Here is a 6,777-nt window from a genome sequence, read left to right as displayed (position 1 = left end):
ACACACACAGAGACCCACAGACTCATACAGAGACCCACAGACACACATAGAGACCCACATACACACACAGAGACCCACATACACACACAGAGACTCACAGACACACAGAGACCCACAGACACACACAGAGACACACAGACACACACAGAGACCCACAGACTCATACAGAGACCCACAGACACACATAGAGACCCACATACACACACAGAGACCCACATACACACACAGAGACTCACAGACACACAGAGACCCACAGACACACACAGACCCACAGACACACACAGAGACCCACAGACACACACAGAGACCCACAAACACACACAGAGACCCACAGACACATACAGAGACCCACAGACACACACAGAGAGCCACAGACACACACAGACACACACAGAGACCCACAGACACACACAGAGACCCACAGACACACATAGAGACCCACAGACTCACACAGAGACCCACTGACACACACAGAGACCCATAGACTCACACAGAGACCCACATACACACACAGAGACCCACAGACACAAACAGACACACAGAGACCCACAGATGCACACACAAACCCACAGACACACAGACACACAGAGACCCACAGACACATACACAGAGACAGACACACACAGAGACCCACAGACACATACAGAGACCCACAGACACACACAGAGACCCACAAACACACACAGAGACCCACAGACACACACAGAGCCCCACAGACACACACAGAGACCCACAGACACACACAGAGACCCACAGACACACACAGAGACCCACAGACACACACAGAGACCCACAGAGACCCACAGACACACACAAACACACACAGACACACACAGAGACCCACAGACACACACAGAGACCCACATACACACACAGAGACTCACAGACACACACAGAGACCTACAGACACACACAGAGACCCACAGACACACACAGAGACCCACAGACACACACAGAGACCCACAGAGACACAAAGATACACACAGAGACCCACAGACACACACATACACACACAGAGACTCACAGACACACAGAGACTCACGGATACACAGAGACCCACAAACACACAGAGACTCACAGACACACACAGAGACTCACAGACACACACAGACCCACAGACACACACAGAGACCCACAAACACACAGAGACCCACAGACACACACAGAGACACACAGACACACACACAGACCCACAGACACACACAGAGACTCACAGACACACAGAGACTCACGGTCACACACACAGAGACCCACAAACACACACAGAGACTCACAGACACACACAGAGACACACAGACACACAAATAGGCCTACAGACACACACAGAGACACAGAGACCCACAGAGACCCACAGACACACAGAGACCCACAGACACACACAGACCCACAGACACACACAAACCCACAGACACACACACAGACCCATAGACATACACAGAGACTCACAGACACACAGAGACCCACATACACACACAGAGACCCACAGACACACACAGAGACCCACAGACACACACAGAGAGCCACAGACACACACAGAGACCCACAGACACACACAGAGAGCCACAGACACACACAGAGACCCACAGACACACACAGAGACACACAGAGACCCACAGAGACCCACAGACACACACAGAGACCCACAGACTCACGCAGAGACCCACAGACACACACAGAAACCCACAGACACACACAGAGAGCCACAGACACACACAGAGACCCACAGACACACACAGAGAGCCACAGACACACACAGAGACCCACAGACACACACAGAGACACACAGAGACCCACAGAGACCCACAGACACACACAGAGACACACAGACACACACAGAGACCCACATACACACACAGAGACTCACAGACACACACAGAGACACACAGAGACCCACAGAGAGCCACAGACACACACAGAGACCCACAGACACACACAGAGACACACAGAGACCCACAGAGACCCACAGACACACACAGAGACCTACAGACACACACAGAGACCCACAGACACACACAGAGACCCACATACACACACAGAGACCCACAGACACACACAGAGACCCACATACACACACAGAGACTCACAGACACACAGAGACCTACAGACACACACAGAGACCCACAAACACACACAGAGACCCACAGACTCACGCAGAGACCCACAGACACACACAGAGACCCACAGACACACACAGAGAGCCACAGACACACACAGAGACCCACAGACACACACAGAGAGCCACAGACACACACAGAGATCCACAGACACACACAGAGACACACAGAGACCCACAGAGACCCACAGACACACACAAAGACACACAGACACACACAGAGACCCACATACACACACAGAGACTCACAGACACACAGAGACCCACAGACACACACAGAGACCCACAGACTCACACAGAGACCCACAGACACATACACAGAGACAGACACACACAGAGACCCACAGACACATACAGAGACCCACAGACACACACACACAGACCCACATACACACACAGAGACCCACAGACACAAACAGACACACAGAGACCCACCGATGCACACACAAACCCACAGACACACACACAGACACACAGAGACCCACAGACACATACACAGAGACAGACACACACAGAGACCCACAGACACATACAGAGACCCACAGACACACACAGAGACCCACAAACACACACAGAGACCCACAGACACACACAGAGCCCCACAGACACACACAGAGACCCACAGACACACACAGAGACCCACAGACACACACAGAGACCCACAGACACACACAGAGACCCACAGAGACCCACAGACACACACAAACACACACAGACACACACAGAGACCCACAGACACACACAGAGACCCACATACACACACAGAGACTCACAGACACACACAGAGACCTACAGACACACACAGAGACCCACAGACACACACAGAGATCCACAGACACACACAGAGACCCACAGACACACACAGAGATCTACAGACACACACAGAGACCCACAGACACACATAGAGATCCACAGACACACACAGAGACCCACAGACACACACAGAGACCCACAGACACACACAGAGACCCACAGAGACACAAAGATACACACAGAGACCCACAGACACACACAGAGACCCACAGACACACAGAGACCCACATACACACACAGACACACACAGAGACCCACAGACACACACAGAGACCCACATACACACACAGACACACACAGAGACCCACAGACACACACAGAGACCCACATACACACACAGAGACTCACAGACACACAGAGACTCACGGATACACAGAGACCCACAAACACACAGAGACCCACATACACACACAGACACACACAGAGACTCACAGACACACAGAGACCCACAGACACACAGAGAGACCCACAAACACACAGAGACTCACAGACACACACAGAGACCCACAAACACACACAGAGACTCACAGACACACACAGAGACACACAGACACACAAATAGGCCTACAGACACACACAGAGACACAGAGACCCACAGACACACACAGAGACCCACAGACTCACACAGACCCACAGACACACAGAGAGACCCACAAACACACAGAGACTCACAGACACACACAGAGACCCACAAACACACACAGAGACTCACAGACACACACAGAGACACACAGACACACAAATAGGCCTACAGACACACACAGAGACACAGAGACCCACAGACACACAGAGACCCACAGACACACACAGACACACACAGAGACCCACAGACACACACAGAGACCCACAGACACACACAAACCCACAGACACACACACAGACCCATAGACATACACAGAGACTCACAGACACACAGAGACCCACAGACACACACAGAGACCTACAGACACACACAGAGACCCACAGATACACACAGAGACCCACAGACACACGCAGAGACCCACAGAGACCCACAGAGACCCACAGACACACACAGAGAGCCACAGACACACACAGAGACCCACAGACACACACAGAGACACACAGAGACCCACAGAGACCCACAGACACACACAGAGACCCACAGACTCACGCAGAGACCCACAGACACACACAGAAACCCACAGACACACACAGAGAGCCACAGACACACACAGAGACCCACAGACACACACAGAGAGCCACAGACACACACAGAGACCCACAGACACACACAGAGACCCACAGACACACACAGAGACACACAGAGACCCACAGAGACCCACAGACACACACAGAGACTCACAGACACACACAGAGACACACAGAGACCCACAGAGAGCCACAGACACACACAGAGACCCACAGACACACACAGAGACACACAGAGACCCACAGAGACCCACAGACACACACAGAGACCCACAGACTCATACAGAGACCCACAGAGACCCACAGACACACACAAAGACACACAGACACACAAAGAGACCCAAAGACACACACAGACACACACAGAGACCCATAGACACACACAGAGACCCACAGACACACACAGAGACTCACAGACACACAGAGACCTACAGACACACACAGAGACCCACAAACACACACAGAGACCCACATACACACACAGAGACTCACAGACACACAGAGACCTACAGACACACACAGAGACCCACAAACACACACAGAGACCCACAGACTCACGCAAAGACCCACAGACACACACAGAGACCCACAGACACACACAGAGAGCCACAGACACACACAGAGACCCACAGACACACACAGAGACCCACAGACTCACACAGAGACCCACAGACACACACAGAGACCCAAAGACACACACAGACACACACAGAGACCCACAGACACACACAGAGACCCACAGACATGTCCCAGTGGCCACCGTACTGAACGTCCGTGATAAATCTTCAGATTTTTCCATATATGGGGGTGGGGGTGTGGGCGTGTCTATGTTAATGAACCGTGGGCATAACACACGGGGTGGGCGTGTCTATGTTAATGAAGCATGTGCTTGTTCAAAGAACTGTGGGCGTGTTTATGTTAATGAGCCGTCTACACCACGAATGGGTGGGGATGGGAGTGTGTTTATCAGACCACGTGCCCATCCAAGTGGAGGGATGTGGGCGTGTCTATGTTAATGAGCCGTACGCTCAACGGACGGAGTGGAGGTGGGCGTGTCTATGTTGAGCCGTGGGCATAACACACGGGGTGGGTGTGTCTATGTTAATGAGGCTCGTGCAAAGAACAGTGTGGGCGTGTTTATGTTAATGAACCGTCCACACCACGAACAGGGGGGGTAATGGGAGTGTCTGTTACTCAGATCATGTGCCCATACAAGTTGAGGGATGTGGGCGTGTCTATGTTAATGATCCGTACGCACAACGAACGGGGTGTGGGTGGGCGTGTCTATGTTAATGAGCAGCACGCTCAACAGACAGTGTTGGGGTATGGGCGTGTCTATGTTAATGAGACCCGCACATCGGACGGGGGTGAGGTATGGGCGTGTCTATGCCAATGAACCTCCCACACAATGACGGTGGGGTGGGCGTGTCTATGCCAATGAGCCGCGGCCATATAAGGAGCGTGTGGGCGGGGCCTTGTGCAAAGAGCGCCCAAGTCACGGGACGCCGTCTCCGAGTCACGTGACGCCGATTCCTCAACTGCTGGAGGTGAGGAACCAGGCTTAATAACGCTCTAACACTTTAACACATTAACACTAACAAACTAACACTATTAAACTAACACTCACTAACTAACACACTCTAACACACTAACACACTCGCTAACATTAACACTAACTAACTCGAGCACACTAACACACTGTAACACATTAACACATTAACACTAACAAACTAACACTAACTAACTAACACTCACTAACTAACACTCACTAACTAACACTAACAAACTAACACTCACTAACTAACACTAACTAACACTCACTAACTAACACACTCTAACACACTAACACACTCGCTAACATTAACACTAACTAACTCGAGCACACTAACACACTGTAACACACTAACATTAACAGTAACTAACTCACACTAACACACTCTAACACTAATTACGAGTCTATGGGTCTCTATGAGTGTCTATGGGTCTCTATGAGTGTCTATGTGTCTCTGAGTGTCTATGGGTCTCTATGAGTGTCTATGGGTCTCTATGAGTGTCTATGAGTGTCTATGGGTCTCTGAGTGTCTAGTGTCTATGAGTGTCTATGGGTCTCTATGAGTGTCTATGAGTGTCTATGGGTCTCTATGAGTGTCTTTGGGTCTCTATGAGTGTCTATGGGTCTCTATGAGTGTCTATGTGTCTCTGAGTGTCTATGGGTCTCTATGAGTGTCTATGGGTCTCTATGAGTGTCTATGGGTCTCTATGAGTGTCTATGAGTGTCTATGGGTCTCTGAGTGTCTAGTGTCTATGAGTGTCTATGGGTCTCTATGAGTGTCTATGGGTCTCTATGAGTGTCTATGTGTCTCTGTGAGTGTCTATGGGTCTCTATGAGTGTCTATGGGTCTCTGAGTGTCTATGGGTTTCTATGAGTTTCTATGTGTCTATGAGTGTCTATGGGTCTCTATTAGTGTCTATGTGTCTATGAGTGTCTATGGGTCTCTGTGAGTGTCTGTGTCTATGAGTGTCTATGGGTCTCTGAGTGTCTATGGGTCTCTATGAGTGTCTATGGGTCTCTATGAGTGTCTATGTGTCTCTGTGAGTGTCTATGTGTCTCTATGAGTGTCTATGAGTGTCTATGAGTGTCAGTGTCTATGGGTCTCTATGAGTGTCTATGGGTCTCTATG

The 6,777-nt window shown here is 50.7% G+C and overlaps 1 protein-coding gene across 2 annotated transcripts in view; it reads left to right on the top strand.

Annotated features, from left to right (window-relative positions):
- Positions 1-5,519: 5,519 nt before the first annotated feature.
- The window catches only part of LOC116958327 (glucosamine-6-phosphate deaminase 2-like), a 30,927-nt gene continuing 29,669 nt past the window's right edge, over positions 5,520-6,777 (top strand). For both annotated transcript variants that reach the window (XM_076058521.1, XM_032980884.2), the window contains exon 1: positions 5,520-5,643. The gene's annotated coding sequence lies outside the window, so the exon portion shown is untranslated. The remainder of the gene's footprint in view (positions 5,644-6,777) is intronic.

Source organism: Petromyzon marinus (assembly GCF_048934315.1).
Source record: "Petromyzon marinus isolate PM22_M1 ecotype Great Lakes invasive population chromosome 76 unlocalized genomic scaffold, UKy_Petmar_22M1.pri1.0 chr76_unloc.2, whole genome shotgun sequence".
Classification (NCBI taxonomy): Eukaryota; Metazoa; Chordata; class Hyperoartia; order Petromyzontiformes; family Petromyzontidae; genus Petromyzon; species Petromyzon marinus.
Note: the sequence above shows the minus strand (reverse complement) of the source record. Positions and strands in the feature narration are given on the sequence as shown.